The sequence below is a fragment of the Myxine glutinosa genome, chromosome 4 (genome assembly GCF_964187855.1).
Source record: "Myxine glutinosa chromosome 4, kmMyxGlut1.1, whole genome shotgun sequence".
In the NCBI taxonomy this organism is placed as follows: Eukaryota; Metazoa; Chordata; class Myxini; order Myxiniformes; family Myxinidae; genus Myxine; species Myxine glutinosa.
The window spans coordinates 151,212,135-151,225,376 of record NC_136264.1 but is presented as its reverse complement, the minus strand read 5'-3'; the positions used below and the strand labels follow the sequence as shown (position 1 = coordinate 151,225,376).

Genomic DNA, 13,242 nt, shown 5'->3' with positions numbered 1-13,242 from the left:
TGTTTTATGCCTGCGAGGTGTTTTTAATTACGTGTTTCGTGGCTGTGAGGTGTTGTTAATTACGTGTTTCGTGGCTGTGAGGTGTTGTTAATTTCGTGGCTGTGAGGTGTTTTTAATTTCGTGGCTGTGAGGTGTTTTTAATTCCGTGTGTGTGCGGTGTTTTTAATTTCATGTTATATGGCTGTGAGGTGTTTTTAATTATGTGGCTGTGAGGTGTTTTTAATTACGTGTTATATGGCTGTGAGGTGTTTTTAATTTTGTGGTGGTGAGGTGTTTTTAACTTCGTGGCTGTGAGGTGTTTTTAACTTCGTGGCTGTGAGGTGTTTTTAACTTCGTGGCTGTGAGGTGTTTTTAACTTCGTGGCTGTGAGGTGTTTTTAACTTCGTGGCTGTGAGGTGTTTTTAACTTCGTGGCTGTGAGGTGTTTTTAACTTCGTGGCTGTGAGGTGTTTTTAACTTCGTGGCTGTGAGGTGTTTTTAACTTCGTGGCTGTGAGGTTTTAACTTCGTGGCTGTGAGGTTTTAACTTCGTGGCTGTGAGGTGTTTTTAACTTCGTGGCTGTGAGGTGTTTTTAACTTCGTGGCTGTGAGGTGTTTTTAACTTCGTGGCTGTGAGGTGTTTTTAACTTCGTGGCTGTGAGGTGTTTTTAACTTCGTGGCTGTGAGGTGTTTTTAACTTCGTGGCTGTGAGGTGTTTTTAACTTCGTGGCTGTGAGGTGTTTTTAACTTCGTGGCTGTGAGGTGTTTTTAACTTCGTGGCTGTGAGGTGTTTTTATTACGTGTTTTATGGCTGTGAGGTGTTTTCAATTTTGTGGTGGTGAGGCGTTTTAAAATACTTGGTGGTGAGGTGTTTTAAATTATATGGTATTGAGGTGTTTTAAATTATGTGGTGGTGAGGTGTTTTAAATTATGTGGTGGTGAGGTGTTTTAAATTATGTGGTGGTGAGGTGTTTTAAATTATGTGGTGGTGAGGTGTTTTAAATTATGTGGTGGTGAGGTGTTTTGAATTCGTTGGTGATGAGGTGTTTTGAATTACTTGGTGGTGACAACAACAACAACAACAACAACAACAACAACAACAACAACAACAACATGCATTTTAAGGCCATTTTCCCTGCTAGAGCGGGGGTTAGCCTTGCGGTCCCCATTACAATCTTCTCCATTTTGCCCTATTTTCTGCATCTCTCCTTGTTAACACCCTTGCCCGCATTTCTTCTTCCACCATCTTCAGCCAAGTCTCTCGGTTTTCCCCGTCCTCTACTTCCTTCTACATTCATTTCCATCACTCTTCTCAACACATGACCAAACCATCTCAAACTGTTTCTCTTCACAGCATCAATCACAGGCTCTATTCCCATCATCTTTTGCAAATCATCATTTGTCTTCCTCTCTCTCAACGATACTCCACACATCCACTGAACCATTCGCATTTCCACCCTTTCCAGCCTTCGTTGCTGCTCTACGTTCATTACCCATGTCTCGCTCCCATAAATCATAACACTTCTCACACATGCAGCATACACCTTTCCCTTCAGCTTCAACGACACTCCCCTCCTCATCAGCATGCCCTCAGTTCCTGAACCTTCTTCCATGCACATCTCACTCCAGCAACCGTTGCCGAATCTGATCCACCATCTCCATTCAGCATGTCTCCGAGGTAGCAAAATGTTTTCACACCTTCCAGCTTCACGCCGTCTCCAAGATCCAACTCAACATTTCATCCATCTGCAGCTCCCTCTGTGCACACCTTACATTTGAATGTAGCTGCCACACTGGTTAATGACCCTCTCAGACCACTGCATTTTTGATGAACCCACTCAGAGCACATTGTACATTGAATTGAGTTCACTCTGACACCCTTCCTGCACACAGCACATGGCCACTTACCAGTTCTTTCCACCTCACCACATGCTTTACCACTTGCCATCACCTTCGTCTTTCCGATATTCACCTTCAGACCTTTTGTCTCCACACATTCCTTCCACTTGTTCATCTTTTCCTTCAGTCCATCCATACTTTTCGCAATCAACACCAGATCATCTGCATACAACAACTCCCACGGTAAACCCTCCTTTACTTTCTGAGCCAGCACCTCCATCACAGCTACAAATAGTAGTGGACTTGGTACCGACCCCTGATGCACTCCCACCTTCACCTCAAACTCACCACTGTTCCCGTCCTTCGTCCTTACAGCTGTGCGCGCTCTTTTGTACATTGCCATCACTACTCTGATCAACCATTCCTCCACTCCCAACTTCCTCAATGCCCATGTCAATACTTCGCGTGGAACCCTATCGAATGCTTTCTCCAGATCAACAAACCTAAGAAACAACTTCTTCCTCTTCTCATGCAACTGCCTCACAATAAAGAGCACGTCTGTCGTTCCTCTTCCTGGCATAAATCCAAACTGCATTTCGTCGATCTTCACTTTCTTCCTTATCCTCCTCTCCAACACTCTTTCCAATACCTTCATTCCATGCTCCAATAACCATCGCTCGATAGGAGCCACAGTCCAGAGGGTCACCTTTCCCCTTGTATAGAGGGACGAGTGTACTCAGTTCCCACTCCACTGGAATGCGGCCTTCTTTCACCACCAGATTACAGATCTTGCCAGGATATCACAACCAAATATAATATTGCAAGCCAACGGAGAAATTAAATCTTTAAAATTACACCGACGGTAATGTGGAGACATGGGTCGGGTTTATTAGACGGAGACGATGTGGGTCAGGCAGCAGAGAAAATAAATGAATATCAGGTTGGAGGGGAAGGAGATCAGACAAGGAAATAGGTTTGAGTATCTGGGTGGAACAATGATTGGGAATGGCAAATCAGAGGCAGAGGTACGGAGGAGGACTAAGGTGGGTGTGAATGCATGGAGGAGGGTGGAGGGAGTAATGGCAGGCAGAAAGACTTCACGGAGATTGGAAGGAAAGGTTCTGATGTCTTTTGTAACACCGGCCTATCTTAACGCTCGGGAAATGGTGGCACTGACAGAGACACAATACCAGAGGCTGCAAGTTTGTAAGAACAAATGGTTAGGAGGATTGCACGAGTGAAGAGGGGGATAAAAGGAGAATGGATGGACTGAGGGAGGAGATTTATCTGCAGATGAGCTTGATGGGGAGATTGGCTGAGGACAGAGGAGAGTGGAGGAATATCATAGTCAAGGCAGCACAGGAGCTTGGTGCCATTGAACCTCATCCCCTTATAAAGTGATGAGAAGGAGAAGAAGGTAGGCATCATCCATAGACTTACATCCACCAGCTAGACTGTGTGCTCCCCATTCAGCCTATACAAATCAGATGGCCACACATTAGAAAGCTTGTCCATCATCACCATTCTGGGCAACCGAGCTCAGAAAACCCGGATGTGCTTGGATGCGTTTTCACGTGAAAACTGTGGAAAGGCTTTGCTCTAATCCACTAGTTCTCTGGGATTGACTTTGGCCGCGATTCCGCGATATTCTCGCATAAAGTTGGAAAATATCGCATACAATTTTGGCCAGAGCGATAAAAAAATCGTGTACTTACTACTGCTTTTGTCAGGTCTGGAAGTTGTCAAAGACGAAGCTATTCTAAACTGTAAACAGACCGTAGCCATTTTAATTTCGCTTTCACGCTTTACAGTAGCCGTGACAATGTTTTGCGGCATTAAACGACGGCTTTTCGGCAACCACGTGTTCGCTGTCTGCAGTAGTTTCTGGATTACGCTTTTTCCGAAAATGCCGCCGAAAAAGAAACCTCCGCAACCACAGCCTGATGGGCAAAGTATAAAACGATTCTTTGTAGGCACCAGCAGTAGTTCTAACACCGAGGACAACCAGGATGATCCAGCTAGTGACCGTGTGCAGAGCGAAAGCAGAGAGCAATATTTATTCAGAACTGAACATTCTTGGTTTTGATAACACTATCACCAGGGACATTGTGATTGACATGATTTTTCAGCAAAACTGATGATTTACTGTCTAAGGTTAAGAACATCGTTTCTTTTCTTATGATAACAATCTATCTTCAGGGAGGCAGACATTGTCATGTGATCAACCAACATGACTTTTGATGTTTTCAATCAGTATTATTAAATGTGATCAAATGTGCTAATTCATGGCAACCTATGTGTTAAACTTATCTGTGGCATGGTTAATCATTTACGTAACAAAAGCCACAGAGAGTGAGATAGTCTATTTGAATACAGAAAGAAACACACAAGTCTTTGTTTTCTTGACCATATTTATTTTTAATTAATACCCCGAAAATAATGAGATTTGACGAGCACGAGTAAAATTTTATCTCAAAACAATTTTGTATAATCCCATCGTGTTTGGACAAAATCTCTGTTTTGTACACAGGGAGATTTTCTCCCATTGCTAAAATCCTCCAGGATAATCTCTGAGTTCTACATTGTTTCCCTGCCTTTTCAGTATTACATGCACTGTATTTACATTCTCTGTTAAAGGTCCAGTATAGTACACAGTAGTTGGAATGATGGATAATGTTGATGGAATGTTTGAAAAATAATTAATTAAATTATGGGTTTCATCGTATTCAATAATCCAGTGATTTCCTATGAAATGCTAAATGTAAAATCATATCTGGCATTATGTGATGGAGCACTCAATTTGAGGTAGATATTATGAGACAATTTATTGACATTTCCCCCTTTTATAATGAATTTATATGAAATAAAATAAATGGGTCCCCCACAACGCCCACGTACTTACATTGGTGTTAATATGAACTAGTCTGACTTTCTGACCTAAAAATAGTCTGACTTTTCACGAGGTAAATTAAACTCGTTTTAGCTCACTTGGACTTTAGTCCGGTGAGCTTATGCGATCAAGCAGTATCCGGAGGTAGATCAGTCAATGAGTGAGTGAATGAGTGAGTGAGTGAGTGAGTGAGTGAGTGGACGCTTCAGTCATTATCGCTTGAATCAAACACAATTTTGATGAAACTTCACGACAACCTTCATCACCCATGAGGTACCTGTCATGTATGCAGTGCAAATGTTCACCGTTGTATCCCTACACCGGGACCGGGTTGTATCCCTACGCCAGAGCTCGGATGGCGCTGCTGTGAATCGGGCCTTGATCGGCAGGGTGAATAAACGCGTACGACAATTGATCGCAGTTTGTCGAGATACTTTACATGGCGACGAAGGTAAACATCTAGACCATGACATCTTTCGGCCATATCGATGAATTCGACCCTCATGAGGGGGATTTTGACACGTATTCTGAGCGGTTGTCTTTCTACTTCGAGGCGAACGGCATTGCGACCGAAGGCCGGATGAAGGCCGTCTTCCTGTCCGTTTGCGGAGGTGAGACGTTCACACTCGTTAAAAACCTGATTCGGCCTCGGACAATCCAGGAGCTCACGTATGCAGAGCTCAAGGCCGCTTTGAAGGAACATTGCAACCCATCTCCTTCAGTCATCCTGTGTCGGTTTAATTTTTACATGTGCAGACAGCAGCAAGGTCAGTCGATCGCAGACTTCATTGCACACCTCAAAAAACTGTCACATCTGTGTGAGTTTGGGGACACGATCGATGACATGCTTCGTGATTTGCTGGTGGTTGGCATGTCCGATGACCGCACTCGTAGACGCCTGCTTGCTGAGAGAAGACTGACGTTCCAAAATGCCAGAGACACCGCCATTTCCATGGAAAGTGCTGAACGCAACGCTACAAGCATCGGTGCCACTCGCTCATCTGGTACCAGCCCTGCTGTGAATCGGTTGGATCATGTTCAGCCACAACGTTGGAACAAGGCTCCTCGTCAGAAGCCAGTGCAGTCTCAAACCCACAACTGTTTTCGGTGCAACGGAAAGCACCCTCCGGAGACGTGTCGGTTCAAAGATGCCACCTGCCATTTCTGTTCGAAAACTGGCCATATTGCTCCAGCTTGCATCACTCGCAAATCGGGAAAAGGAAAAGCTGCTGACAAGATTCATCAGTTTATCGGTTCGGAGGAACCCGAGCTTGACCAGGTGAGCTCTGTTTCCGACAACTCAGAATCGTATGACCTGCTTCATATTGATTCTCACCATAGGCGGGACCCTCTTCTTGCCAATGTTGTCGTCAACAATCGACCATTGCAAATGGAGGTCGACACTGGTGCGGCCGTCTCGCTCATCAGCCATGCTGTTTTCACAAACCTGTGGAGTGATGCTGACCGACCCCATCTGAAACCTACTACCTATGGACTCTCCACCTATACAGGTGAGAAGATTGTTCCCTGCGGTACATGTGATGTCACGGTGGGCTACGATAACCGTGAGTTTCACCTACCCCTGATCGTCATTCCTGGAAAGGGCCCTTCCTTACTCGGCAGGAACTGGTTGAGCATAATTCGACTGAAGTGGGAAAGCATTCATCAACTCCGGGCAGCCAACGTTTCTCCTACCGCAGCATACACACTCAAAAATGTGCTGGATACGTACCCGGATGTCTTCAAGGATGAGCTTGGAACCTTGAAAGGACATACGGCTAAACTCAGGGTTGACCGGGATGCCAATCCTATATTTTGCAGGGCTCGCCCAGTCCCTTTCGCCCTGCGTGAGCGGATTGACAAGGAACTGGATCATCTTGAAAATCTGGGGATCATCGAGCAAATCCAGTATGCCGAATGGGCGGCGCCCATCGTTCCGGTCATAAAATCGGACCAGTCCATCCGCATATGTGGAGATTATAAAATGACCGTGAACAGGTGTTCTTCATTGGATAAATATCCAATCCCGAGGATCGAAGACCTCTATGCTCGTCTCACGGGAGGCAAGACTTTTACGAAACTCGATCTCAAATCCGCCTATCTACAGCTCTGCTTGGACGAGAATTTGAAACAGTATCTTACCATCAACACGCATCGTGGGTTGTATAGGTACCACCGACTTAGTTTTGGAGTGAAATCTGCACCTGGAATTTATCAGCGTGTCATGGACAGTTTGTTTGCCGCCGAACGCAACGTCGTTTGTTACCAGGATGATATTCTGGTTACTGGTCGTACGGACGCGGAACATCTACAGAACCTGGAGAGAGTTCTGAAGAAGATTTCGGACTCCGGCCTACGTTTGCGTCGAGACAAGTGCAAGTTTATGGTGCCATCAGTCACGTACCTGGGTCATACGATTGATGCCGAGGGTCTACACCCGACAGATGAGAAAGTCCGAGCTATCAAGGATGCTCCTTCTCCACGAGATGTGACCGAATTGAAGTCATACCTCGGTTTGCTTCAGTTCTATGGTCGTTACATCCCGAATGTGACCGACGTTTTGGGCCCCCTTTATCGGCTTTTGAGGAAAGGAGTCTCCTGGAGCTGGGGGTCTACTGAACAATCAGCATTCCAGACCTCTAAGGATCTGCTCAAATCGTCCAATGTTCTCGTTCATTTTGATCCAGAGAAGGATCTTGTGCTGACATGCGATGCCTGTCGGTATGGAGTGGGGAGTGTATTATCGCACGTGATGCCTGATGGTACGGAAAGACCGGTTGCATTTGCATCCAGAACGTTGTCCCCGGCAGAGAAAAACTATTCCCAACTTGACAAGGAAGGATTGGGAATCGTTTTCGGCGTCGGCAAATTTCGCCAGTACCTTCTTGGACATCATTTCACGATTCGCACTGATCACAAGCCGCTGATCAGTCTGTTTGGTCCAACTAAGGCGACATCTGACACACTACCGCCCAGGATCATCCGCTGGTCCCTGTTTCTCGCTGCTTATGACTACACCATATGTTATAAGCCCGGTTCGTCTATCACAAATGCAGATGCCATGAGTCGGTTACCCCTTCCAGAATCCGTTGATGATTCGCCTACACCAGGATCCATTATCGCACTGATGGATCATCTGGAAGATTGTGCTGTCGATTCCGGCCAGATCCGCACTCATACTCGACGAGACCCTGTTCTGTCCAGAACTGTCCAGGCTGTACAGCTTGGATGGCATTTGCTACCTGAGGGTGACCCAGATTTTGCGGCTTTTAAAGCACGTAAAAACGAACTCAGCGTGGAAAATGGTTGCCTACTCTGGGGATGTCGTGTCGTGATCCCGAAAAATCTGCGTTCCAGGGTCATGGATGAAATCCATGACTGTCACCCCGGGATTGTGAAGATGAAGTCACTCGCCAGAAACTATGTGTGGTGGCCGAATCTTGATGCTGATATCGAACATCATGTTCGACATTGTTACCCCTGCCAGAGCACCCGGAATACACCTGCGAAAGCGCCACTGCATCCCTGGGAACGGCCCAGCGAACCGTGGCATCGCCTACATCTCGATTATGCCGGGCCTATTAACGGCAGCATGATTCTAATAATTACGGACGCGCACACAAAATGGATTGATGCCTATGTGACGCGTGGTACTACGTCAGCCATTGTCATCGAAAGACTCAGACGCTGTTTCGCCACTCATGGTCTGCCCAGGATGATCGTGAGTGATAACGGTTCGTGTTTTTCCAGTACCGAGTTTGCCAAGTTCACACGTCGGAACGGCATCAAACATAAGTTTGTCAGCCCACATCACCAGGCTTCAAATGGCTTGGCCGAACGATCCGTGGGAATCATCAAATCCGGATTGCAGAAACTTCAGGAGGGAACCCTGGAAACAAAGCTGTCTCGTCTCCTGTTCAAATACCGCATCACGCCACAATCAACAACCGGTGCAGCTCCGTCTGAGTTATTGATGAAACGACACTTGAGATCGACACTTGACAATCTCAAACCAGACATATCATCAAATGTTTATCAGAGCCAGCTTAATCAAAAGTTGGTGCACGCACGATAAGACGTCCAACAGTCGATGTATCAACATTGGAGATCCAGTGTTTGCCCGAAATTTTGGTGCAGGTGCGACGTGGCTACCGGGAGACATCATCGAGAAGCCAGGTCCACTGTCCAGTGTGATTCGCCTGCAGGACGGCCGCGAAATTCGTCGACATCAGGACCACATAACCTACCGTCACTGTGAGTCGATGGAGCCTGTAGCATCGTCACAGTCAGGACAACAGTTCGACCCGCCACTGCCGGAGATCGTCGTGGCCGCTCCAGCCGGCTCGGATGCCCCGAAAACCTCTGCAAACGCTACACCCTTCGTGGTGGCGACCAAAGGAATCACCTCGGACTCTGTATCCACTGGTACACCGCCACCCAAAGGAATCACCTCGGACTCTGTATCCACTGGTACACCGCGACGCTCAATGCGTGAGAGAAAAGCACCCGACCGGTTGAATCTTTGAAGATTTTTTTTTTTTTCACGTTGACACATGTTCTATTTTCACGTATTTTCATTATTCTCATAACCGTTTGCACACATATTTTCACATGTTTTGGAAATGTTGCTTTTGAAATGTCAATTCTGGAAATCTAGCACGTATTGCTCTTGGTAATTTTGGACTTAAAGGGGAGGATGTCATGTATGCAGTGCAAATGTTCACCGTTGTATCCCTACACCGGGACCGGGTTGTATCCCTACGCCAGAGCTCGGATGGCGCTGCTGTGAATCGGGCCTTGATCGGCAGGGTGAATAAACGCGTACGACAATTGATCGCAGTTTGTCGAGATACTTTACAGTACCAAAGTTTGTTCACGCATTAAAAAATAAAATAAATAAATCAGGGTCTAGTACCTAGAGTCGAGGTGGATCTACAGGGGGTTTGCGCCCCCAAAATAGTTATTTGCTCTCTTCTCCGAAACTACACGCAGGATTTTGACGAAACTTGACTCCAACCTTCATCACCCAAGATATACCAATGTTTGTTCACAAAATAAAAATAAAAAAAGTCAGGGTCTTGCGGAGCATGCAGGGGGTTTGAGTGACTAGTGACTTACTCCTGATCGAGCTTCTGGTGAGCTTCTGGGCCCGCGGTCCTATTTTTATTTCTACGATCATTCACTTTAATGTTGAACTGATGCACCATTTCCAACAACTCGTCGATTGTTTGGTTTAAACATCGTTGATGTTAGTCAGTCTACAACTACGGTTGACCAACATGGCGATGGTCAGTAGTAAAGTACGACTAACTCGTTATCGTTTGACTTCTGTACAGTGCCTTCAGAAAGTATTCACACCCCTCGACTTTTTTCACATTTTGTTACAGCCTGAATTTTATTATTTAATTGAGTTTTTTTTTTTTTGTCACTGATCTACACATAATACCGAAAATGTCCAAAAAAAAATTTTGGGTTTTTAATTTTTAGAAAATAATGAAAAATGAAAAGCTGAAATGTCTTGAAGTCGATAAGTATTGTCGTGTGATTTCCCAGGTGAACACCACAGGGATCACGAATGGCCAATAGCCAGCTTCAACTCGGAGGCGATACCCAAATGCGGATTTTATATATGCAGGGGAGTAAGAAAGAAGAAGAGGAAGCTGAAGAGCTTACCTGTGGTCCCGCCGCAGTCCTCAAGCCTGCGGAAAATAAACTCAAACAAAGACCGGATTTAAAATGTACAAAAATAAACAGTTTTATTAAAATGGATGCCGATAAGAAAAACACGACGGTAAAACTAAATTCCTAAATGGAGCGCTCCCTCACCAGACTTAGAACACGGACAAATGGGGAGGATAAACTGGATAAATAAAAACGTGTGGTTTATCATGCACTTAGCTCTGATCAGCTGTCCTGGCACCTCGTCAGGAATAGTGTCGACCCCAAACTCACCGTCCGAACGTGGCTCTGTGCTTGGCGGGAAGGAAGGCCGCAGGCCGCTCGTTCACGCCCTGCTAGGCCTTGCCGGGCGTCTCGCTCACCCCGGCCTCGTCACACTACAGCGGCAAGCTGCGCCGTCCACGCGTCATCCGCACGGAGAACCGCAGTTCCCGCGCTGCGGCTCCTCCCGTTGCCTCTGCACATCTCCGATGGAGTCTCTGAACACGGTCGGTCCAAGCACTGGAGCGCGAGGGAGAAGAAGCATGGGAGCAAGAGGTCGTCGAGGGCAACAAAGAAAGAGCGAAGGCAAGAGGAGAGCAAGAGGAGGGCAAAAGCGAAGGCAAAAGCGAAGGCAAGGAGCGGAGGGCAAGAGAGGAGAGCAAGAGGAGGGCAAGAGAGGAGGACAAGAGAGGAGGGCAAGAGAGAAAGCATCGGTCCGAGAGTTCTTTTAACGTTGGGTCGTGACATCATCAGCTCTTCTCCACCAATCAGCCCGCAGGCCACCACTGCTTGCTCAGCTCTCCACCAGTCAGCGCGCCGCTTCTTGCTCGCCCTTCTTTCAATCGATGAGTGCCTTCTTGCTCCGCCCTGGCCAATCAGCAAGTCCCTTCTTACCCCGCCCGGCCTTCCTGTTGGTCAACTCCCACCCAATCACTGTCCTTCTGGGCGTGGCTCTCGGCCTGCCCGAGCGATGTGTGCCTGCCAGGCAGGATTGTCAGCCCCAGTGAGTTTGTGATTTATTGTTATGTGTGCTTTAATGGGCACTTCCTGCACTAGTGTCTATTGCGGTGCCATAAAGGACAAAGGATGTAAATCACATAGGGTAAGCCATACAGGGATAATTTATCCTTATCCCCTAAGCTAAATAACATGCCCCGCCCCCTCGTGACGGGGACATATATACAACTTATCCGACATTCGGCTAAACAGAACTTATTACATGGTGATTGTTCTTACCCGACATCCGGAGCATGTTAATTTATCAAAATCTTTTTGAGACTACTTTTTGAGTCACGTCCATAGGCACAAAGAGGAAACCCAGACCAAAGCACAGCATGACTACACCTCTCAGTGTGTTGAGCCGTGTCCACAGGCAAAAAGATGAAACCGGGCCCAATGCGCAACATTACTACACCTCACAGCATGTTGAGCTGTGTCCACAGGCACAAATAAACTGACGACCATAAACTGATAAGACAGACGGACGGACAGACATGAACAAATTGCTTAACCTCACTTTTTGCTTCACGTGCGTGGGGTAACAGACAGACAGGGGTGAAAACATAACCTTCGTTCACCTTTGGTGGCAGAGGTAAATATTCATGACCCTGAAAGTACCATACACAGTGATACGATGAGGGTCAAGGAGGAAAGTAACACCTCTATTGTCCTGACAGAGTTTGCCAAGTATCGTGGTTGATCTGGCTTCGTCTTAATCTCCAAATAAATTTATCTCTGAATGAAAAATAAAAATGGGAAAATTAGCCAATTCAACTTATAGGGCAAAGGGGGGCATTAAGCTCGAGGGGGCATTAGGCTCCACTACATTGTAAATGCATTTTATAATAACTTCCTGTACAAGAAAACTCATTCTGATTGGTTCTTGAGTTACTTGAGAACATGGCCGGTGTATCAAGAATAAAATATAATCCAATTACAATGTAGTGGAGCCTAATGCCCCCTGGAGCTTAATGCCCCCCCCCCCCCCCTTTGCCCTACCCCACATCGACTTATACCCCACATAGAGTTATAGGCTGAAAAATATGGTACTATGCGCATTTGCCATTTCTTTGCTACAGATGTGGATTTTGGTTCACGAGTTATCAAGCAGAGTGACCAGTATATTCCTCATGGGTGTGTGTCTGTCTGTCTGTCTGTCTGTCTGTCTGCAGCATAACTACCCGATGATATCATCCGATCTTGATGAAACTTGGGTGGGAGGTTGATATCATGATCTAGTTGTGTCCTGCCTAGAGTGGGTGGGCGTATTGCACCCATTGTGGGCGGAGCCACGCCTGAAAAAGATGTCTTTTTAGGGGTTAAACGAGTTCAAGCTACATCTTCTCCGAGGGGTTTGGTGGAATCTGACAGGGGTTTCGGTATTTGGTTAGGCCAATGTCATGTGTCTAGCCCCACGGAGCTCGATTTTTCATTTTCGCCCCAAGGTCAAGGTCACATGGTCACGAAATTTCGAAAAGTCCATTTCTGATGGTTTTATTACATTGTTCGCTTCCTGATAGGGTGAAATGTCGTACATGATCTTATATTATCACATACATCATGAAATACAAGTTTTCCAACAAATTTCAGAATCTTCGACCTTTGAAGGTCACAAAGGTCAAATTTTCAAAGTTGTCGGAATCGAACCGAATTTTCGGTATTGTGTAGCTAACTAACCTCATAACTAATTATACATTATTTTCTATCTCATTTCAGGGTCAGTAACCTTCGTTTTGACATTTCCGGGCCAGCACCACACACAATAATGTACAGCTGGCTCTTAAAGGCCTGCGCACGCAGCGCATTGGGGCCCTTTGTAAATAGGCATGTACACCGCATGTCGGGGGCCGAAACCTGCCATGTGGGCCCCCGACCC

General features: G+C 46.3%; 2 protein-coding genes across 5 annotated transcripts in view; one reads left to right on the top strand and one right to left on the bottom strand.

Annotated features, from left to right (window-relative positions):
• The window catches only part of TNFSF10 (TNF superfamily member 10), a 407,659-nt gene that overhangs the window by 80,374 nt on the left and 314,043 nt on the right, over positions 1–13,242 (top strand). The window lies entirely within an intron of this gene.
• LOC137425411 (AP-1 complex subunit sigma-2) overlaps positions 1–13,242 on the bottom strand; it is a 53,908-nt gene that overhangs the window by 21,449 nt on the left and 19,217 nt on the right. The window lies entirely within an intron of this gene.